At 31.2% G+C, this 25,975-nt stretch overlaps 1 long non-coding RNA gene across 1 annotated transcript in view; it reads left to right on the top strand.

Moving 5' to 3' along the window:
* The window catches only part of LOC148282426 (uncharacterized), a 299,440-nt gene that overhangs the window by 123,106 nt on the left and 150,359 nt on the right, over positions 1–25,975 (top strand). Inside the window, exon 3 of the long non-coding RNA XR_015822101.1 lies at positions 21,985–22,013. This is a non-coding gene — a long non-coding RNA (uncharacterized LOC148282426). The remainder of the gene's footprint in view (positions 1–21,984; positions 22,014–25,975) is intronic.

Genomic DNA, 25,975 nt, shown 5'->3' with positions numbered 1-25,975 from the left:
TGCGTCCTTCACACAGAAATAGAAACACAACCCTTAATGGGTCGCTTCCGTACTGACACGGAATCTAAATTTTCTGAGTAATAATGAGACTGATGTAACGGTTTTGTCCTATTCCCACCCGAATGTTGCGTTTTTTTTAATGCAGAATGACGGATAATGTTCATTGAAGTCGTTCTATGATCTTAATTTATTATATGCTGTTTCGATTTAATTCGTTTTCGTCCTAAAGGTGTGATATTTCTATTTGTTTGAATTTCAATATGTTTTTTCTTGATTAATGTTTCTTCCCATATCATAATATTTTTTACTGCCGTAGATAAAATTTAATTTTGTGACATCGCTTCTCTTAATGGGAGTCTAATTTTTACCTTTTCTCTGGTATTGTGATCATGTTCATTGACTTTGTTTTTCTAAAATTCTCTGTTTTATTAAGAATTAATAATACTAAACGCATTGATCATCGTATTTTAAAATACTAATTCCTTATATGTTGGTACTTTTTATTAATCTAACATCAAATTAATATTTTTGTATTGGCTTTGATCGAATTTATTGCAATTTTTTGTTTCAATTTCATTTTTTTTCCATATTGTAAATATTTTTTTTTGATAATGTAAATACTTTTATATAAAACTACAATTATTAATTTAAAAACAATCGAATAAAATAATTAAAAATACATTTTTGTATTAACTATTTTAAAATGGAATTACCATATTTTATTTACTGGGTTGATATCTGAAATAGCAGTCTCACCCCTTTTTCTCCTGAGGGTGGTTTTGCCCATTCTCTCTATTTCTAAAATCCAGCATTCCCAGTAAACACAGTCGTTAGCGCCTCGTTACCCCTCTCCATACAACCCCCGCCCCTCCCTCTAGTTCAGGTCCATTGTTTTATTTACCCAAACCAAGATCACTCTCCAATCACTCTGTCACTATCGTATCTGTTCTGCCTTCATTACGTTAGTCAGGGGTTGCCAAACATTGTTACTTGGGACATTTTATTGATTTAAGGAAATCCTGACGGACGTCCGCACGTAAATTGATTTGTCACTGTGTTCTCGAGTGAGGGCAAAGCGGTTGGCTATACCATTTATAGCGAATATTATTTTGGTCATTGTTTTCAAAGTCTGTCATTTTTTTTATATTTTGCTTTATTTAAATAAATAATAAAAGACATGAAATTGAAGTATGCATCCAAGTTATCCATCGCTAACGATTACTTTATCACATATTTCTAGCGGCATACAAATACTGTCTTGGAAGAATGACTCATTTTTTGAAGTTATCGACAAATCGAGCCATATCGAGGCATCTTTACAAGAATAAAAATTCTACTCAGCCAGACCCTGATTCTAAATGCTGCAACATTAGTTTGTTGTATCTCTACTCGTATTGAGGTCATTATTCTTTCAATGCTCAACTCAAACGCTTCCATTGTAGTAGATATCGATTTCCTGTGCTGGTTTTGTTGGATTTCATGAGCTCATAATAGACTACACTCAGCTGACTATGGTGCAGGGCTAAGATGATGATGATATGTTCGGTGATGCTCCGATAGAGCATGGCCATCATAAGCATCGACAGGAATTCTATTTGTTTCAGATTATGTTTTTCTCAAAAAAAAAGTAATGCGAAAAAGTTAAGTAAAATTCGACATTTTTAACTCTGCTAAAAAGTATATTAAAGCTGTAGTCGGGTAAAACGCACGAAAAATGAAGAAATCATTCAATTTCACCATTTTCAAACGAATTTTTTTTCTCAAATCACGCAATAATAAAAAACATATAAATCCGACAAGTACAATATTTTTTACAGGTATTTCTATTTAAAAAATATGCATATATATTTTATACAAATTAAATAAAATTATTAATGAAACTTTTTGGTTTAGTTTTACTTTTTTATTATTTTGACCATTTCATTTGATATTTCATTGACAATTTTATTTATAAATTTATCGAAATCATCAACTATGGAGTTTTATCAAGAAATATCAACAAAAATCATCAATGTTAACTAAAATATAATTACTTTTCGACCGGTAGATTACGCTATTTCAAATTTAGGCTCAACTTTGGTATCTCGATTCTCATATAAATACTAACTATTGAAATGATTATTTTTCAAATAATTTAAAAACAGTAAATTAAAAATAGATATGTCCAACGCAAAATTTTACTTTTTTATTTTTGAAAAGAAATACAAGCATTTTAAATCACATGTATTTGTGATAATTTTCTTTACTTCTAAGTAAAATTATGCCTTCAGTAATATTTAAAAAAAAAAAATATAGTTTTTTTTTATAGAATTGTATTCTCTTTTTTCCATGGAGATTATTCTGGTTGCAATATTCAATTGCTAATAAAATCTTATTATTTTTTTAATACCTTTATATCGGTACCGGTAAGGGCCATACGGGTTTTTAAAAGACAATACATATTTACCACTGGCGTGTCCCTATTATTATTGTTATTTTTTTGTTAAATGATATGTTATGGAAACAACGACCATCCAAAAATTTTTTTTTGCTCAAGTGATTATGGTGCCAGACTTTGGAATGAGCTATCTCTTCATTTAAAAAATGCACTTTCCTTAGTCACTTTCAAGAAACGCCTGAGATATTACATCTTCAGAATCCTTAATTCCCTGTGTTTTACTGTTTATTTAATATATATTTATCCATTTTCTCTCCTTGGTTCCTTTTTCTCTCTCATTTCAAACTCATTATCAGATTCCACATTTCTCGTCCTTTGATATGTACAACATTATGTTCTTTTCAAAAGTTAATTTGTGGAAGCCTAATCTTCCAATCAAAACACAGCTGTTGTTTTTAATTTAAAAAAAAACATTTTTCGTACACATTTTTGACCAACGTTTCTTTTGACAAGTCTATTTTTTGGTTAGCTGAAAGATATTGCTTTTAGCAAATTAGTCCGCAAAATCACTTCTTCATTGTACTTGAAGTTTTAAATAAATACACAAATAAATATTTTTGAAAAACGCGAAACCTACCGACACAAATAATCAAATCGGTTTAGTTTTAGGGTGCGGGAAACGAGACAGCGAAACGTTGATTTTTGATAAGCGTAATCAGTTCAGAGAGCAGTTGTTTTTTTGGACAGTATCGAGATGCATTTGCGAGAGAATGCATTTGTGTGTTCGTTTTGATTCAACGTTCGCGTATTCTTAAACCTTATTTTATTGTTGTCATTATTTCGTATTTACTGCATTTTGTGGTTACCTACCGTATTGTATAGGACTCGTCGCACATTATTCATTCGATGTGTATCAGTTAAATTTTAAAATAAAATGCTTTTTTTTTCAGAATACGGTTTTGAAATTTAACATACATAAAAAATTTAAAAAATACAATTTATATCATTTCGTCATTAGAATTTTAACAAAAAGGTTTCTTACTTTTTACTCAGCTCTTTATTGTACCATTTTTAATACAATTTACAAGTTTTAAACTATTATTTTTTTATACTTACGCACCCACACACACGCACCCTCTCCCTCATTCATTCCCACAAGCACATGTATCCTCTCCCTCATTCATTCACGCATACACACATTCACATACACATGAATGCAAACGTCACACAAATACAATTACTAAACTTCTTTTCTTATATATTATGTGTCATTATATTTACAGTGGATTTTTTTAATTGGCTTTAGCATTGTTAAGATTTTTCTACTTATTTTGTTTATGTAATAGCTGTAAAAATCCCAAATAAAATAAAATAATAAAATAAAATAAACACAATGTTCAAATACCTATTCATCATTTTTTTATTTATATTATAAACAATAATAAAATAATGTGACATAACTGGGAGGAGATTTAACAATATACTTATTATATTTTTTTACATGTGAAAATATAAAAAAAATTGGTACAAAATACACACTTATACAGAATACAGAGTGAAATTACAAAATGTTAAGACAGTTTTAAACAGTACTAACTTATGTTTATACTAAATTTCTGGATACCCATATTATTTATATTATAAAATGCACAATAAAATAACAAAAGCACGAAATAAACTATATGATTCAAAATTGGTTTGAGCAAATGAGGCAATCTATTTTACTTCTACCCAGTTCCACTATTCAATTTTTTGAAAGCCTTTTTAAACATTTTCTCTTTACTTATTATTTTGATAGACAGTGGCAGTAGAGTATCCTCTTAAGGTGATTGCTGGCCGGTTTTGGCTCACGTACCGTAGTTCTTAGACCCCTGAATTAGAGGGTTGGAGACATAGCGGGTGAAAGGGAAGGAGGAAACTTTAGAGTTTAGGGTATTAATCAAGACGTGATAAGAATTCGGTCAAATTAATGGAGTATTGCAAACGGTTTCTACGCATTTGGTCCATTTGGACGGAATTTGATGTAAGGACCTATATTCTAATTAGTTTTCAAATGTTTGCATTAAACCATGATCATTTTCAATTTGCCTCATCATTTAAGCATAAAATATTTGCTCCACTCGTAGTTTTACGCTGCGGCATTTCACTGTCCCTGGACCGGCACATGAAGCGTAAAACTGATCACGTTATCAGTCTATAACAGATCAACGAGATTCACTGAGTTTTTTTTTACCAGCGCAGTGCCCGATACACCAGCAGATGCAAATCATAGATTAATGATCATGATTATTCGGAAATACCCAAAATATTATTCAATAAAAGTAGTCAGAAAAGAAGTATTAGGTTTGGTTAGGTTTAGGTTAATAACACTCAATTTATCAACAATATTTTTAGTTTGTCCAAAATTTTGTAGACAAGGACTGGATTCAACTCCCAAAGGAGCTGATAACATTAACATATTACAACAGAAATGAAGAACAAGTCTAGGCAATAGTATGTAATAGTAATAGTAAGTAATAGTATGTAGGTGAAATAATTCAATTTCACAAATCTCACCCACATAAATAAAGGTTTCAGCTCTTTAACTTCACAAACATCAACAGATGAAAGAATTTATGGATAGATCTTTAAGTTTGGGCAGAATGGTGAATGTTACACAGTGTGTAAAGTGGCCACTTAAACCAGCCAATGACAGTTTATAAGCCCTGTAGATGCCTAGACTTCTATATTACCTTATCTGAAATGTTTTTCATCTCTGTTGTAATATATTAACTCTTAATTTAGTTTAGTAACACTTTCCAAAATTAATCTGAATGTCCCCTTTTGCGTGACAAGAAATAAGTTTTATTCCATCTGCCAATCTGTAGCACTAACTATGCACAACATTCCTTCATCTATCGTTCTTGCTCAAACTATAATGTTTTTTTCTCATCTATTGATGTATTTAACATGCCCCTTAATTTATTTAAAAATAAACTAAGACTCATTCTTTCTGGCTGCGATACGCCTCCACTTGCTATTTATGACACAATACACTCCTACACTTACTCTCATAGAAATACATACAAACACACCTTTTTGTTGTACCACAATTAATTACAAATGTATGATTTTTTTTATTTGGAATCTTTGCTGGTCTGTCCTTAAACTCTATCTTTTTATGTTGTTATATCATTGTTGACTGTTTGTTTCTGTAATATAAATAAATAAATAAGTTGTGTCCTTTTATCCAAATTTAAAAATGAACACCAAAAGTAAAACTAAACGGTCATACGTTATTTGAAAGAAACTTTTATGTTCTACAATAAATTGTATTTGTTTTTGCCTTAAAAATATTATTTTATTTGAATACAAGCCTTCAAAACGGAATGTTAAATTGACGAAAGTGAGCATTTTCAATACATTATTCTGTTTGTTTTCAATCGAGGAAACAATGCTGCCAAAGATGCTGAATTTGTTGTATTTTTTGTGTCCTTTTGTTCTTTACATTTCAAAAAAATGAACACAACATTTACAAACACCCAATAGATACTTTTTTATCAAACCTCCAAAGCTTATAATACAGTTTGTCTGCAAAGTTAATACATATTAAAAACATTATCTATGTACACACTTCGGTTTAAAATTTTGGTTCTCCGGTTCTGTATTTATTTATTTTTTATCTTAAAATTGCGTGATCATTCAGTTATTTTTTGTTTTTTTTTTTTTAAAACTTCCAAAATAATTTTTTTTAAAGAATCAATTACATGTACTTTTTTTTTCGCTCCCTATATCTAAGTTAGTAGTAATTATTATTATAAAACCATGTAGGACTATCATATGATTAATTGTAAAGGATCTTTACCGACAAACCATATTCATTGGCTTGGTGAGTACTGTAAAAAAAAAAAAATAATTTCAAAAATGTCTTAAAAAAAAAAAAAATCTAAATAACATATTTTTTAACCCTGAACACCTAATCGAATCGACGAATACACATGAGCAAATACGCTGTCTCTTTTTTCCACGCATGCCGACAATCTGGTGGTTGCTTGTCAACATAGTGCTCCATGGTCTTTTGAGAGACTATTAAGTCGATCAACGGATAAGTTCACAATATTTTGAGATATTGTAAAAATCTACAAGTTATTTTGACAAATGATTAGGGTTTGTGTATATTTTTTGGTGACAAGTCGTTGTACTTTTGCAGTTTTTTGCTACGCCTGATGGTGATATAACGTGTACTATAAAATATTTATATTAGTTATTTGACTTACCGCAGTTTTGTTGTAAGGTAGCGTAAAATTAAATAAAGGATTCATTAACATTGTTCTGAGGTTTAATAGATAAAAGATGAATACAAGATTATACAAAAAGCGATTAGATTAAGTACAATGAACTAACCGTGACACGAATTTATATTAAGTGGGTAATTTGAAAGTCTTAAGAAGAGCAAAACGCTAACAAACTGAAATCAACAAGGGACTCGAAGATTCTGGCGTGTCTCAATCGGCGTCAAGCAGTTAAACCATCAAAAGTGGTTTACCTATACTTAATAATATTTTATTGTGATGAGGAGAGCACAGTTAATTTCGTAACAAAGAAATACCACATGATTGAACTTTATAATTGTACGAAAGGTGGTGTAGACACCTACATTATTTGACCAAAAAATGTGCTCTGCGTGACAACGCAGCATAAAAATCAATTGTCGGCCGATGTATATTTTCTACCGCATGATAAATATATCATGTACTTTCACAATGGCTATACTAAGACACAATATGAGTCGTTATGATTTTATGAAGAGGTTGCTTGTAGAAGAACTTGTAGAACTATGGCTCAAAATTCGATTAGAAATTTGCACAATGCCAACGCACAATACCAACAATAATGAAATTCAAGATTTACTAGCTGCAAAAAAAAATAAAAGTCAAAACGAAGGTAAATCAACATCCAGCAATGATTCCTAACCTACAAAAGCACCAATAATAAGAAAACATATGTTTTTGATTAAAAATATTTACGTCTAAAATTGTTCGTCGAATCGACAAATGGTTAGAATTAATGGGGTTCGCACGACCGTTAGGTGTCTAGGGTTAAATTTAAAACAGATAAAACAGTACGGACCTTCGTTTCTCTATGAAAACCCCATTGTTAAGACAGGATTGCATCGTTATGGCGTGTTGTGGAGTGGTTTGTTGGGAAGCTATCTGGCGCATATCGCCATGTCGTAGCGCCACGACACACCACACTCGAACAATGTAATTCTGTGCATACAATATCCATAAAAGCGATAACTTCCAACACACCACTCCATAACACGCCAGCAGACTTATTATCTCACAATTTCGTTTCGGAAGTTTGTTCGTTAGCCATATATTCATCGCATTCCAATGCAATCAGAACCATATTTCGCTCTCGTTCCCTCTCACATAGTACGAATTAATTAACGAAACGAATTAGCTACAGCACAATGCCACAGAACAACGAAATCTTATGTTAAGTTGCACCGATGTAAAAACTTTATTGAAAAAAAAACATTTCAAAATACAATTTATAACATGGATGGAGAATACCTTAAATAAGGGAATATGGAAGTCTAGGCATTTGCAGGGCTTATGACCTGTCATTGGCTGGCTTAAGTAACCACTTTACACACTGTGTAACATTCACCATTTTGCCTATGTTTGAACATTCATATTTCTTCAATTCTTCCATTTGTTAATTTAAGTGAAGTTAAAGAGTTTAGTGAATGTTACACAGTGTGCTAAGTGGCCACTTAAACACGCAAATGACAGGTCATAAGCCCTGTAAATGCCTAGACTTCCATATTCCCTTATTTAAGGTATTCTTTATCCCTATTGTAATTTGTTAATCTTAATGACTCCCGAGGGGGTAAAATCCAGTCTTTTATCTACAAACATTTAGACAAACTCAAATATTGTAATGAGACCAACTGGTCAAAGAAAAAGTTTAAAAAATGAAAAATTGTTTTCAGGCGTTACCTAGTATGTGAAATAATTCAGTCAGATGAATCTTTTCCCAACAATAAAGGTTTCAGCTCTTTAATTTAGCTTAGATCAACAAATATGGATGTTCAAACATAGGAAAAATGGTTAATGTTACACAGTGTGTAAAGTGGCCATTTAAACCAGCCAATAACAGGTCATAAGCCCTGTAAATGCCTAGACTTCCATATTCCCTTATTTAAGGTATTTTCCATCCCTGTTGTAATTTGTTAATCTCAATGACACCCGAGGGGGTGAAAGTCTACGAACATTTGGACAAACTCAAATATTGTAATTTCAAAATACTTTTAATACAATCTTCTTCAAACGCACCGTGTTTATTTATATTTATACATATTAAACGATTCAAACATATAAGAGACATACAATTATAAAGTTTCGTTGATTCCATCAGGAATACATAATAAATTATTTATGTTTATTCGTAATAGACCTAAATGTGATTATTCGCGGACCAAAACAAATCATAATGTCTAGCCGAGGCCTTTGGCCCTGAATACCATAGAAGAAATAAGACTGTTTATTTTGCTTTTGTCTATGTGCTGTATAAAAATATTTATTAGATGGGCGAAGTACAAAAACAAAACTTAAATAACTCTTACGTTTTCGTCAAGAGGCTGAAAATAAATTGCAATAAAAAGATAAAACAGCGCATTTTGCACGTTTTTTGGTAAATGCAGTTCTGAATGTAAGCAGGGCGGGAATGGAATTGTTGGCAAAGAGATCGCTCTGTTGGCGTGTATTTAGTAGGTACACCTCTCACTTCTGTTCAATGTACTTCATAGTCCTAACGCTCCTATATACCTGCGTGAAAAATTTCAACGCTTATCAGTTCATGGTTTATCTCTTCGTTCTAACTCTCAAGGCACTCTCTTAATACCCATCCACAATTCCTCTTTCTTCTCTAACTCGTATAGTGTCCATGCGGCTCGACTGTGGACTCATCTTCCATCCACCATCAAAGATGCTACTACATTATCTCTGTTTAAATCACGTCCAAAGAAACATCTCCTTTCTATTCCTTAATTTTTTCTCCTTTATTTTCTTACACTTAGATCAGCTACATCAACGTCGAAAGGAAAAGTTATTATACCTTTACGCAAACAGCGCACCAAATTCGGTGAACGCGCATTTGCGGTCGCAGGCTCTACGGCATGGAATGCTCTTCCAGCAGTGGTCCGAAACTGTGAGAGTGAAGTGATGAAGTGATGTTTTGGGAGAATTTTAAAACCCACTTGTTCTCTAAATCATTTGAATAAATTCTTAACATGTGGTAAAAAAGAACATTATTTTTCTTAAATTAAAAAGTTAAAATTAAATTTATATCTTTACATAATTACTTTGTAAAGCACCCTTGAGGTATTTTATTGAAAAAATGGCGCTTTTTAAGTTATCCATTTTAATAATTATTATTATTAGAGAAATACGAGTAAAAAATGTGTTTTCTGTACGCTTTTTTGCATACTTATGTGTGTAAATAAATTTTAAAAAAATGTTATTCATTTGAAACTAAGTATTAAAAATGATAAGAACCAATGACGAAAAAAACAAAAGAGAAAGATCGTCTCAAAACTAATTGTACAAGGGATTGAAGCTGTATAATAAGTTACCTGAAGAAATCTAAGATATAGAAAGCATTGAAATATTTCAAATTAATTTATAAAGAAATGTTTGTGAGAAATTTTATAAATGTTAATGTGAAATTAATATAAATTATCTACTAGACTCCGAATTATTAATTTGATACGGCGACAATATAGGTGAGTTATAATTAAGTAAACTCCTTACCAGAGAAAAGTACAGATATTTAAATGTTTTTGTGTTATTATTTGTCACTGTATTGCATTTTTTGTGAGTAAATGCTTTTCTATGACAGCGCTAAAACGGAATTTTCCCTCCACAATAAAAATACTCATCTTTTGAAAACGAACAATGGCTTCATTTGTGTTCTTTTGAATTTGGAGATAAACGGTTTTAACCTGCATCTCTTCTAATATGTATGGAATACTTTAACGTGTATGGATACTATCCCGAAATGGTTAGACCCTTGTTAAACATGTACCTATATTAGTTTACACGCGCTAAGGGACATTTACCTTTTTGCATACATATATCTTAAATAGAAAAAATTTGAAAATAGATTTTAATATTTATTCCATACATTCCTGGTTACTTGAAACAATATTAGTACCAAAACCTACTTTGCCACATGGATAGCTTTACCGAGACTTAAGCTTGTTGTATTTTGAAAATTATTTTATTTTACCTTAAATATTTTGTATTACTTAAACTAAGATTGTAATATAAAAACTTTGGGCTTTCGTCAAACGTATGAGCATGGCTAGATATGACAAATTACAGTGGAAATAATCATAGACAATAATAAAAGTTGAACTTTTATTTATCTTAAGAATATATTTTTGAAGGATATTTAGCTTATCTGAAAACATTTAGACATACTCAAAACATTGTTGAATTACCCAACTGATAAAAAAGTATGAAAATTGTTTCCAGGCGTTGCCTAGTAGGTGAATTAGTTCAGCGGGATGAATCTCACCCATATGATAAAGGTTTTAGCTCTTTTACTTCACATATGTCAACAGATGGAAGAGTTGGGGAAATGTGAATGTTTAAACATATTCAGAACGGTGAATGTTACACATTGTGTAAAGTGGCTACTTAAACCAGCCAATGACTAGTCAGAAGGTCTGTAAATACCTAGACTTCCATATTTTCTCCTCGAAAATGTTTTTTCTCTCTGCTGGAACAAATTGAGATATTAGTCGCATTTTTTAAAACGCGTCTGATGTTAAACACCAATTATCTCGGTTTGAGAGTGGTGTGGCTTATCACATCTAACTTTGCTATCATAGGGTCTAGATTTTTAACTGTCCGTGCGCTCAGTAGCTTTAAGATATGTCATTTATACGTTCTATAACCTTACAATGCCCAATGTAGATGATCGGCATACCGATAATCGGTGTATAAAAGTGATTTAAGACACGTTTTTTGACGAAAAATTTATTATATTGTATACATACAAGCCATTACGATTCATTTTTAAATGTCCCCACCTAGGTAAAATTTTTCGACAAAATTTGAAACAAAAAGTCAGTTGCACGTTTTCTTTCAAAAGTGTAATTTCAATAAAGTTTAAAGGGTGATTTTTTGGTTTTTATTTTGCAGATTTGCAGTTATACTTATTGTTTCCGCAACTTTCATTATTGTATAAAAAGATCAACAAATCAGGGCTGAAGAATACCTTAAATAAGGGAATATGGAAGTCTAGGCATTTACAGGTATTATGACCTGACATTGGCTGGTTTAAGTGACCACTTTACACACTGTGTAACATTTTATATTATGCCTTATGCCTTATGCCTTATATGTTCGAATATCCATATTTCTTTAATTCTTTCTTTTGTTGATTTTGGTGAATTTGAAGAGCTGAAACCCTTATTGTTGTGAAAAGGTTCATCTGACTGAACAATTTCACATACTAGGTGACGCCTGAAATGAATTTTCACTCCCAAAATCTAATATTTTGTCTCCAAACATTTAGGCAAACTCAAATATTGTTATATAAAAAAGATGTTCATGAAAATCTTTATTTCTTGTTTTTCTTATATTTTTGTATTTTTCAACATTTAATTGCTTGACGTAGCATATTGTCCACATAAACTAAAATATAAAATAAAGATTGAATAATTATTTTTATTTCACTATTTTTCCCGGTATTTGAATAAAAATATATATGCTTTTAGTTAGAATAATAAAAATTGGGCATTGAAGGGTTAATTTTTTTTGTATTTTCTGAAATTTCTGTGTGAATCCTGTTTATTTTTTCTTCGTAAATGTTTTTTTTTCATTTCATAACTTTTTTTTACAGCTTCACAAAAAAATGAATTTCGAGACTCAGCATTTTTTCTAAATGGGAATCAGAATTTTACGTTTTCTTTGGTAGTGTGATCATGTCATTTATGTAGACTTCAATATTTTCTTTTCATAATCCTTGATTAGTTCCAAATTATTTTCATTTACTTACACAAATATGATCGTATTTGAAAAAAATATAAGCTTATCTCTTAGTCCTTTTGTAACATTACTTTGTAAGCGTGTATATTTATGAAGGTAGATTCAAGTTTATGACTAAGTTACCAATGCTATGCCTAACAAGTACCTGGTTGCTGAAATCTTAGAGAACCATCGTGGAAGCGAAATATATACATTATTCCGATATGAAACTTTGTATGGCGCCTTACCACCAAGTTAGATTCGAGATCTGATGTTCTGATGAAGTTCCTAAGACGTTTGCCTTGAATAACCACTTTAATAAAATTAGGAATTTGATTTAGCAGAACTTGCAAACTCAAAGCCATAGAGAGAAACATAAGAAAATGTACCTCGTATGCGAATTCATTTAAATATTTGATTTCCATTATTTTGGATTCGACTGAAGAAAATGATATAAACAGCACTTGTATATAGGTGCGAAGGTTTTCACGGTCACTGTTATCAATATTATGTATCTTTTTTGGGTGATACCGTGTATGTTGGATTTGATCCGACGTTTCGGCTACCATTGCAGGAGCCATCTTCAGCACTTGTATATGATTATTTTTTTAATTATTTTTATTGATATTGAAGTTTCCTAAAATATTTTTATTTGTTGCAACAGTAAGAAAGCATTTTTGAGGAGAGAGATGGATGTCTAGGCATTTATAGGCCTAATGACCTGTCAATGGATAGGTTTATTTTTTTCAGTTAATTTATTTTTTATTAATTATTATAATTGAGCGTTGATGGGCTTATTGCCAAACGGCATTTTTTTCCAACTATCCAAAAAAAACAAGTGGTATATATGTTATTTAAGTTTCAAAGCGTTTACATTAGAAATTAACATTTAAAATAAATATTGAAGTTTTTTTTGATATTTCTTGATAAAACTCCACAGTTATTTTTTTTGTCAAAATTAGTATTTAAAATAAAACTAAAGATGTACAAAAACTGAAAAATAATTTAAGTGGCTACTTTCAACGCTATTTAACATTCACCATTCTGCCTGTGTTTAAAGTCCAAATTTCCTTAACTCTTTCATCCGTTGACTTTTTTGAAGTAAAAGAGTTGAAATTTTAATTGATAAAGGTGAGATTAATCTGGTTGAACTATTTTACGTATTTGGCAATGCCTGAAAACAATTTTCAATTTTATACTTCTTATACCAGTATGTTTAATTAACAATGTTTTGTGTTTTTTCTAAGTGTTATAAGACAAGCTAAATTTCCTCCCTAGGAAGTTATTAAGATCTTTATTTGTTGCGACGAAGAGAAAAAAACAATTTCGAGAAGGAATTATAGAAGTCGAGGCATTTACAGTACTTATGATCTGTCATTGGCTGGTTTAAGTGGCTTCTTAACACACTGTGTAACATTCATCATTCTGCCTATGTTTACACATCCACATTTTATCAACCCCTCCATCCGTTTACTTTTATCAAGTAAAGAGCCAAAATCTTAACTGTTGTGGGTGAGATTCATCTAGATAAACTATTTCATGTATTAGGCAACGACTGAAAACAATTTTTTAATTGTATACTTCTCATATCAGTTAAATTAATCAAGAATGTTTAGAATATGTACAAATATTTGCAGACAGGCTTGATTTTCTACCTAGAAAGTTATTGAGATATATTTTTTTTGCAACTGAGAGGGAAAACATTTTTAAGAAGGGATTAAGGAAGTCTAGTCATTTATACCGTTTATGCCAGTTAGGCTTTACTGCCTGCTTTAAGTGGCCACTTTGAATAATGTGTAACATTCAACATTCTGCCCATGTTTGAAATTCAGGCTTTCTACAAACATTTTAACATACTAAAAATATTGTTGATTTCAGTAAGTCACTATTTAACAATATTAAATAGATTGTCAATTATTTTTTAATGGGATCAGCGTTTGCATACCATCCGAAAAGCCTTATTTTTACTGTCAAACATTTCAATAAATGTCAATTAATATTTATGTGTAAACACTTTCTGACTTCCTATGTCTTCCGGTTTCAATACGCACTTATCCGTCTCTTTGTAAGGATACTAATTGCACTACGCAAATCGTACATATACGAGAAGGAGTAGTGTGATTTACATGTTAGTGTAATAACGGGTACTTCTTGATATCTAAGAACATAAAAAAATTGGTTCAAAAGTCTTAAAATATGAATATTTACTAACATTCCCTAAAGGAACACTCCCACACTACCAGAAGTCAAACTAGAGGATGGGTCATGGGGTCTATCACAAACTCTGAATTTGGGCAAAGAAATTTCAGGTCTCTGGGCCCCAAAATATTCAATATGTTACCCAAACATTGCAAAACCATGACCCGGGTTCAATTTAATACATTTGTAAAAATTTTTTTACTAGGTTAAGGTCAAAAAAAATCGGTAAATTTACTCAAAATTCATTCTTAAATAATAAATTAACGTTGTAGAGTAAATTAACTAGTAGGTAGTAATATTTTAGCATAAAAATGTCTGCCTTAAAACAGGTTGTACCTAGTTAGGCAGACTCGACATGATCCAGACAATTCTATCACCTAAGTGTGTATGTAGTAGATAAAGTAATTGTTATTTTTGTTAATAAACTATAATTATTATTATTTTTAATATAATTATCTTATTAAAAATTTTAGCTTTTGACAAAAAGGGAAAAACTGAAAGATTAAGAAAATAGTGTAGAGGATTTATTATTATACTCTACTTGAAAGAAGCTATTTGTTAGTTCATGTAAAACATATTATGATTGAATGGATTTAACCTCAAGGAATAAATAAATAAAATAATTTAAGTTACTTCAATTTTTGGTCACACGAAAATACAAAGATTACACAAATAATAATTAGAGTCAATTTGAATAATGGTGAAGACAGAGAAGGGCGAGTGACGTGTTACGCGCCCTTATATAGGTCCATTGGGCACTGCTGTGGCCATGGACAACAACTCTCAGGTCCCCACAATAGTGATGCACAAAGGGTAGGGAAGTCTTAGTGGTGGCTAGTAAAATGCATATTTTTGTTGTAATTTCTTTGACTTTTAGTTTTATTTTTCAAGGGGTATCCAAACGTATTTCACTCTCCAGCATAGTTACAGAACATGTGAAAATTGTATGTTAATAATTTCTCTCCACGTTTCCTTTGCCCACAGTTTCTTATTTACTGATCATTTCGTTTGTACCCTCAAAGAATAAATAAATACTTAAATAGTCAATGAGAAAACAGATCGTTTCAACCGACGACAAACTGAGCTGAAATAACAAAGAGCGTGCTTTATTTAATAAGGAAAAAACACTTTATTTACAATTTAAAATTAATCAGAGTCTATAAAATAATATTGGATGAAAAAAAATCTTTGTTTTTATTAGAAGCGTAAAAAATATTTTTAAAATTTAAATTCCTGCAAAAACTGTTCATCGCATTGGCCACTCCTTAAATATGTCACGATTCGGTTAAATTTTGAAAATTGTTTGTGACCGTTCAAATTAAAATAGAACATCGTCGAAAATCTTGACGTCACAATTGTCAATATCAAACATGTCGCGTTTTTGCCGACACATATTTTTTAACAATTTCATTAAAGACTTGTGAATGAAAGAATTATTACTCCACAATATCCCATATTTATTTTGAAAACACAATTCATTTTTTTAAATCCTTTTCATACATTTTTATCTGAATTCGTAGTATGTGATATTTGCGCGTTTTATTTTATTTATTTCCTTAAATTAGTTAATATGTATGTGTAAATTAAATAATATTTAAAATTATTTCAATAAAATCAATAAAACAACTTTGTTTTTAACCACTAATTTTTATTTTTCACCGACCGGTTTCAAAGCAAACAAGCTTCTTTGTCAAGGTTTATGTAACTAATGAATTGATTCCTTTTTATTTTATTTCTATCATGTTCACTAAAAATTACACGTGGACTCAATAAATCAAGTGGTTTTTTCTTACACGGGTGGTAATTTGATATCATTATTTTCGAAGTAAGCCAGGAGAGGACTAAAAGAAATATTGTTTTTTTGGTTATTAATTATAGAAAAAAGAAAACAGCGGAAAGAGGAAGAAGGAAAGGAGGAGAGATTAAAGAAGAGAAAGAAGACCTTTCTTCAGACGTGATTTAAACAGAGATAATGTAGTAACATCATTGATGGTGGATGGGAGAACATATTCAATAGAAAAAAAAGATTAAAAATTTAAAGATATATAAAAATAGAAATAAACGTATTTGTTTATAAATTACTTTAAATCGAAACTATTACTCAATGGGAAAAAGGAAAAAGGAGGAAAGAGGAAAGAGGAAAAAGGAAAAGAGGAGAGATAAAGGAAGAGAAAGGAGATGTTTCTTCAGACGTGATTTAAACAGAGATAATGTAGTAACATCATTGATGGTGGATGGGAGATGATTCCACAGTTGAGCAGCATGGACACTATATGAGTCAGATAAGAAAGAGGAATTGTGGATGGGTATTAAGAGAGTGCCTTGAGAATCAGAACGAAGAGGTAAACCATGAACTAATAAGCGTTGACATTTTTCAGTTAAGTCTATGAAGTACATTGAACAGAAGTGAGAGTATAACTACTATCAATATATAACAACTATCCCTCAGCTTACCGGCGTCAAATTACGAAGAAAGTTGTGAGCCACGGTATCAGCAAACAAATGCGTATACTGGAAGAAATCAGTAAAATAATTAAGTTTTGGAATACGTGTCACCATTTATTGCCTTAAGAATATATTTTATTATGATAAAAATTTGGAACAAAAAATGAATAGACTTGATGTAAAATCTTCATGTTCTAAAGCAGACGTTAAAAATGCATCAGAGTTTACCATCTATACGAAAACCTAAAGTACCAAAAAAATAGCTGCCGTTTGTAATAAACAAAAAATTTCTGCCATTTCAATAAATTGGTATTACAAACAAGAATCTTATTATGTGTTTGAACAGTGTAAATGAATTTTAAAGTACCGTAAGATTTTTCTAGTCCTGTGTGTGTTTTCTGGAAATGGAGAAATTCCGTTTTGTGATCGACACTATTTCCAGGTAATTTTTCCAGTTTTTTTGTATAAAAGTGGTTCGGCTGTTTTTAGAAAAACATAGGATTGACTTTACTACACCCAATAACACCAGTATCTCATTTTTTTCAAAATTGTTGACTGATTGCTTTCAACATAACGATGTTGTTGTTTTTTTCGATTTTTTAGCTTGACGCATTCTTGTAAAACACCATTCATATACTCATTCAATATCAAATAATGTAACCCATTTGGATTATGCAGATTTTATTACAAAATGTCTAAAATCGTTTCGAGAGAATGTTGTTAATCTACATTGTTACTTGTTACTTTAGCCAGCGATCATATTGAAAGTTTAATTATACGATATGCGTGTTATGGCCTGGTGGTAGATATAAAAACTGTGGTTTTAGATCATAACAATGAAATTTATGTCAACAAATCATTTTTCAAGAACAAAACGATTTTTCATTGTTGAGATTATCAAAAAAGAAATAAAATAAATCATAATTTATTACTTTTGAATTGCATACCATTGCACTACTTATAATTTCTGAACAATATACTTGTACTTTATTTTTGTATATTATTACTTTTTTTCCGCCTCACTTTGCACTCTAAGCAAATATGTTCAATTTGTTAAATAAATCAATAAATACATATCGCACCTCTGGGAGAACAATGACGCAAATGCAATTTTATTGTCAACAGAGATAAGTATTGTCAAAAATCCTTAAAGGTGTTTACTACTAGTAAAACAATAATGAAATTGATATTTTCATTTATTTTTGGCGTGGAGCGTTAGTATCGTAATGATATTGGTATGAAATTAAATATAATATATAGGCTGAAGAAATATTCCCAATAAATTGACTGTATATTTGTAGAACTGGATTCCATAATGCCTGTCTAATGTATTATCTTGTCTTTGCTTTTCTTTGTTGTATTCCTTCTATTATTTGTTACTCTATTATTAGAGAACAAACATGACATAAATATCAATATTTCTCTCGGAACTGGCTATATTAAAAAGAACAATGTAACTAAATACTTGAGACTATTTATTAACTCTAAACTTTCATGGAGCTACCAATTTGAGCATGTAAAATCAAAAATAGCACCCGTAACTGACATATTGTATAGACTTCGAGGCTTGCTTCCTCATTCCGTTTTGTTTGCCGTCTACTACGCTTTGATTCATTCCCACCTATCTTATTTACCATGCATATGGGGTTTTGTTAGCAAAAATCAGATCTCGGAAATACAAGTTCTTCAGAACAGAGCTCTTAGAAACATTCTTGGACTTACATGTCAAGGATAATAAATATAATTACCATTCACCATCTTTGAAAAAGTTTAAAAGTTTTGTTCTCTAGGCACAATACCCTACACTAAATATATCAGATACGTGGGAATAACTATTGCTGAATTAACCGTTTTCGTTATATATTTGGTTTAAATTGAACATTGTCAATTCACGTGTTATTGAAGCTACAACGTCTGATTGGTCAGCGGCTCACCTGCATTTGCAGAGTGCCGATATCGGTATATATACGTCGGTCGCGAACGTCATTTTTTTCTAACTTCAAAAATCAAAACGACGCAATTGTCATTCAACATAAACATTCTTTCAAAAAAATTTTCGTAAATCCAAAGAAAAACTTCGTACTAGAAGCGATTTTTTTAGAAAATATTCAGGATTTGGTGATGAAACCGGCTTTCACATCAAAAATACAGATTACTGAAATAAAAAAGAAACACCTGCAACTAGTGGTAACTAGCAAAATACCCTTATTTCAGCATAGTTTTTAATAACATCATCATTATTATCATTCCTTTTTCTCACCTAATGGTTCATAGGGCACTGCTTTGGTACACCAATTGCAGCGTATCTTGATTATTTGTTGTTGCAAGAGGGCAAGGTAATCAGTCTTACGCGTCATGTACCAGTCCAGGGACTATGATTTTTTTTTGTGTAAAAACTCCTTTTTAAATTAATATTTTATGCCAATCATGTCGGGAACCAAACTCGAGACCTTTTGTACAGCAGGCAAATACGCTGACCTTTACACCAACACCCTTTTTTATTCTTTCATGATTTCAATTAAAATTACACGTAGAAAACAACCTACTTTTACTTCCTTACAAATTTCTTACAATGTTTTAGTGAAATTGTAGCAAAACATCGACATAATTTAGCGACGTAATTCATTTTAAAGGGCTTAAAATGGGCAATTTAAAACTGAAAAAACAAACAACTTAATATTTTCGTGGCTAAAAATATAATTAATCACATGCGCAAAGGTAATTGTTATAACAGTTACAATTAAGGCCATGACTCAAGTTCAAAATATTTTTGAATTTTTTAATGAATTTTCTGGAAAATGTTATTATTCGCACATGCGTCATTATTCTTCCAGAAGTACAATATGTATGCACTAGTATGCCTAGGCAAATTCTACGGCTCTACAGCAAGGCATAGAGCGGCGTTTCTATACAAGCACATTTGAGACATTATTATTGTAATACGATATCTTACTAGATTTGCTCATTAATATGTAAACTGTCCCAGATTACCGTATCCTCTGTTTAATGAACATTAAATACTACACAATATTAAGTAGTTTTACCACTAAGAGGATAATAAAATAATTACGAGTGCTTGTGCATGTTGTTAAATTATTTACGATAATTATTTAATGGGCACAAAGGACAAAATGTATAATGGACGGATATGGAACACATTTCAATTAAGTTTTAATGAGCTCGCTGTAATAAATACTCATAATCTAACAACACGAGTGATGCGAATTTCGACGGTCATTTAAATTAAACATACAGTAGACGCTCTCTTAACCGATGCCACTTTAACCGTCCCCGTCGATTCAACACAAAAAGCAGCAGAAAATAACAGAATTTTCAAATCCATTGTAGGCCTACTTAAAAAAAATTGAGTGATGTGTGGGTTTTTCCTGTACATATTTTTTACAGTTTGTGAAGTGTTTATTTTTAATGTGTGAGTTTCAAATACAGAATAAAAGTTCTGTTTTCTTGCGAAAGTGTTTTTATAAATGTGTTTTTCACTACCTTCTCTTTAACCGGATTTTTCGTTATCCAGCCCTGGGTCGCTCCCGTCAAGGCCGGTTAAGAGAGCGTCTACTGTATTGTATATATATATGTCGCTGCCAAATAGTTAAATCAAACACTCAATTGGACAGCTAGGCTATTCATTAAATGCCGGCATTCAATAGAATTACAAACATACGCTTCGCCAAAATGTTTAAAGCAACGTTTAACGAAAGGGCTGAATGTAGCTTTTTATCTTTAAATTTAATTCAACAGTAACAATTGTTTTATTTTTTATTTTTCTTTTTATTATGTAAATTTAAGTAAGATTAATTTAAGTCTAAGCTATCCTAACCTAACCCGGCAGTTTTTGGCAGAGCCATTTCTAAAGGGTTTGCTTTTAACCAGCCAATACTTTGAACGTTGAGCTATCTTTATTCATTCAACGAACCGTATTGCCATTCAATTGAATGCTTACATGTTATGAACAACCTGGCCGTCCAATTGAATAGCTGATTTAACGATTCGGTGGCGGCAAATACACGACACGACATATTATTTTATTTGACTGCTGCGATGAAAATTTATCTTATAATAGAAAAACAAATTATAAATTCACTTTCGTTTATTTTACGTGGAAGCATTTGTATTCGTTTTTTTTTCTGTTTAATATTTTCTAGAGCTCATTTTAATAAACTGGTCAGTTAAATAAACACGACTGGTTAATTATTTTTAATAAATTATTGCCAAACTGTTAAAAGCTCGTTTATTTTTATAGTTGCTTAAAGTTCAAAAAACTTTGTTTCCATTTGAATATTTTAAGACAAAATGTTATAACTCTGAAAATAACTTCACAACAAAGTGTTTATCAGTATGTATTTAAAAAAAAATAAAAAAAATAATGATCTGACTAGTTTTGAGAAGCATAAATATTTTGCTACCTACCACGATACGTAGAATTGTGTCATTATTTAACATATCATTTCTGAAACGGTTTCAGTAAAACCCTACAAAAGGATCATTTTGCTCCCCTATGTGTATACAATGATTCCTAAAGATCGTTTTACTCCTATCGGTAAAATGGCCTGGCTGAAAACTCTACTATGGTCCGTTTAGGAACTAAACAGGAACGCAAAAGCCCAGAAGGTAGTACTTCGCGGGCAGGGTCTGTCCCGCTGGCCGCCAATTTCCGATCACTCCTTTAGGGTCTAGTGACATTAGTGACACCTCTTTGGCTAGTTTGAGTGGCGATTTGAAATAGGCAGAATGTTAATTTAATACAGTGTGTCATGGCCACTAAAGCCAATGACAGGTCATAAGCCTTGTAAATGCCTAGACGCACATGTTTCCTTCGCCGATATACTTTCCATCTCTGCTGTAATATATAGCTTGTTGGAATTTTTTGTATTATTGATTTAGATTTTGAATTTTTAATTAAATTTCCTTTCTTTGTTCTAGGCGGCGTGTTTACAAAAGCAGCCAATGAGGTGAGTTTTGTTAAAAAATGTAATTGTATTTTTTTCGACTGACAAACGAAACGAGATGGTTTGGTCATGTAAAACAAACGGACGACGAAAAAATTATAAAACAAGCAAATATGGCGAAAATAAACGGTAACTTGAGACGAAGACGTCCAAGGAAGGCGTGGCATAATCAGATAAATGAAAATCTGGTCATTTCAAAAGCAGACAAAACCAAGGGGCATGTATGACAAGATGTATGAATGTGTAAGAAGCTAGGAATATATGCCAGGATAGACGTGTGTGGCAGTCCATTCTCTCTGCTCACTCCTACGAGGAAATGGCGTGATGGTCGTAGTAGTAAAACAAGTTTTTAAAAATAAGAAATTTTCCATTACACCAAAATATAGTAATCATTGGAATATTCTGAATTCTATTGGATTTAACTGAAATTGAAGTCAATAAATGGTGCAATTAGCTTTTATTATTAATTATTAAAAATTTAGCAAAACTTTAAAATATTTTAATTTCCACGAGGGTAAATAATTCATTACCTTAAATATAACAATTGTTGCAACAGAGAGGGAAAATATTTTTGAGAAGGGAATATGAAAGTCTAGGCATTTTCACGGCTTCCGACCTATCTATGGCTAGTTTAAGTAGCCACTTTACACACTATGTAACATTCACCGTTCTGCCCATGCTTAAGTATCCATATTTCCTCAACTCTTCTATCTGTTGACTCTAAACTGTACTCATTTGAACACCTGAAATCGTTTTAAGTACCTACCGAGATTCTTCGACGTCCTCTATTGGGTACCAAAGTAGCAACAATTTGTTTATAATTAATTCCATAGCGTTAACTGAGTTATTTAAAATAAATTCTCGTTTACTTGGCAAGTCGGGTAAATTACTCAAGTAAAATATTGAATGTTTGTTGAAGAGTCTAAGCAAAGATCAAGTTCTATTTTGTAATGACAACTTAAGAACTGCAGAAGTATAGAGTACAGACAACCTCCCCTTAGATCAAGGCGGGATAATACAAAGTTAATGTTTAACTAGCCTAACGAGCCAAATATAATTTACTTACAAACACTCACCCCCTGCTGAGATTCGGAGAAGGTTCATCGCATTAATAATACAACAGCTACCCCATCGTATTAGCTATTCCCTTTAGGGGCGAAATAAGTCACACCGTCTTACGATGTACAATTTCGCTCTCCGGAGATTTGTTGACAAATCGGTACATCGAGTTGACTGCACAATGCCGTGTTAACACAGAATAGCAGATTTGTAAACATATCAAAACTCATTATATGACTACCAACAATATATACGAGTATTTCTAGTAACAAATTTCAAAGCCGTAAAAACGCAAAACGAGAAAATAATTCATAATATTTTAAGTATTTTTTTATTTTATTTTATTTGGGAACTCAACAGTTCTAAAAACATATTTATTGTATACAAACAGATAAAGTGTATAAACTCAAAACTAATAACAGATTTCCACAAAGTATACAAAGTTAGTGAAGAAAATATATAACATATTAAATAAATACATTTAAGTTTATACATATAAAAGTATTATTTTTCGTGTACTCGTAAATATCTTTCAATAATCAAAGACTTTTTTTTTTTTAGGAACAGTAAGTTATTTTAAATTAGGCGGGATTAGGACAAGGATGCATGAAGCGAGGATAAGGAGAGGAAGGGAGATGTACATATTTATTACTTTAATGTCTACTTAGTTACATAATACATTTTTAATGTAAATTTCAAATCAGACAGAGTGATTTTTGTGTATTCTATATCTTAAAATTTTGTATTGTACACCGGAAAAGTCCTACGAAAAAAAGAATTTTTAACGTACGATGTTTTACTTATTAGTACATGAAACAGGTAGTACCGTCTACAAATCCTGACTGGCACATGTATTGTTATTAAAATAAGTAGTTCTGAAGAGTCAACTATTCCAGTCATAATTTTGTGAAGCAGTAGTTGGTCCCCACACACTCTGCGGTATTGTAGAGAAGTGATTCTATGGTAGGTGGAGGCAGTGAGTGTTGATGCATAAGAAATACTTCTATTTTAGGTACTTTATAAATTTGTGTTGAATATTTTCTATTCTTGTAATATATATGGTATACTGAATATAAACTTTATTGACTTAAAATAAATATATCTCTTGTGTGGCTATGATGTCATACTAGTCGACATAGAATACAATATTGGATATATATCTCTCTTATTTTTTAAATGATGAACGCTTTTTTTTCGTAATTTTCAAATGAAAATTTTCACACGGATTTGGAAAGCGAAATTTGTATAAAAGTGCTGGATGTTAATACAACAAATATTCATTCTTGAATGAATGTCCGCTTATTCAACAACACATCTGTATAAGAGAGAGCACGAATATAGAACTCATAGCAAGGAAGACAGAGACGCTGCTCTGTGGCCCATGTTCGTGTAAAACTGATTAAGTCGGTTATCAAAAATACCGTCAGAAAGTGAGTAACGTTTTTCTGGTTTTGAATTTAATTTATTATAACCGGGATAAATTACATATTTATTTTTATAAATTTTGTTTTTTTTTTTTTAAAGAAATATTTGCGATTTTATGATTGACTCAAATATTTCATTTTGAGGGCCATGTTCAACGAGTTGTTAATAACTTCCTATAAGAACATGGGAATCAAGTTGGAGTAGAGTGGGATTCGAACCACGGACCTTTGATCTGTGAGTCCGAGACACTAAACACAGGACCACAACCTCATTGAACAAGATATTTTTGTGTTTTTTTTTCGCTTATATCTGAACTCCAGAATATTTTGTATTTTGCTTGTGGTAACGCGATGTAACATCACCGCGCGCAGAGGAATTCTTTACCATGGTCTTTTCAAAAATTTTCCCCACTTCGGCGGGTGTTGTGTAAAACATATTAAGTCTTCAGTCGGTTGATGAAAGTGATGGTGGACGCACGCGCGTGATCAGCGTAATCAGCGTATTTATGAATTAAAATTTATTTTGCTATAACAGGGCTAAATTATTTGTCTATTTGCATAAATTATGGTAAAATAATTATTAAACAGCATTTCTCCATGTTGTTTTTTTTTATGTCTAAACTTTAGAATATTCCGTCTATTACTAGTGGTAAAACGATGTTACGTCACCACGCGCAAAGGGATTATTTATCACAGTCTTTAAATAGTTAATAATAAGTTAAGCAATTTTGTTTTTACAAATTAATATTTGCATATAATTCTAGCTTTTAAAAAATATATATTTACTTACGATTATTACACTGACGAACAAACAGTTTCCTTAATGTTAGTAAATATAGGTATACAATCACTTACCGACTTTTTATGTCTACTGGTTTCGAGATATTTACACGTCTCTTCGTCAGGAAACTCACTACACCAACATGCTAATACTAAAATACACTTTCACTTTCATCACCGTATTATACTAAGTATTAAAAAAAAATTAGATATATATGCAGAGTTTAGGGGAATGTTAACACCACCATGACCAAACATGTACTAAAATTAGGTTAATTAAGCAGCTACAACTGAGTACCTTTATGGGTTTTTGGATAGTTTTAGCTTCTTTAAGAAACAATTAATCAAAAAAAGCAAAATAACAGAAACACGCCCCGCTAGTCAATGATAATTATATATAGTGTGTAAAAAGACCCGATCCAAAATACTGAAAAAGTGTGCAAACGACACACGGCAAAATAACCCAGAAAACTGGCGCAGAAATTCTTAGTAATTTATTAATATAATAGTCTGCTTTATTAAGTCTATCACGTCACTATTATCACCTCTCAAATTCATTATTTTATAGCAATCAAAATGAAAACCATGATGTTTATTATATTTTAAATCATACTGGAATCAAACTCTCTGAGTAATGACTTTTATGTCAGCGATATTCAACCCTGCATGGAAAGTTCTCAGGGTTGATTTTGATTTGCATAC

Source organism: Micrasema longulum, unplaced genomic scaffold (genome assembly GCF_059751315.1).
Source record: "Micrasema longulum isolate JH-2025_06_02 unplaced genomic scaffold, ASM5975131v1 h1tg000331l, whole genome shotgun sequence".
Lineage (NCBI taxonomy): Eukaryota > Metazoa > Arthropoda > Insecta > Trichoptera > Brachycentridae > Micrasema > Micrasema longulum.
This window is presented reverse-complemented; position numbering and strand designations above follow the sequence as displayed.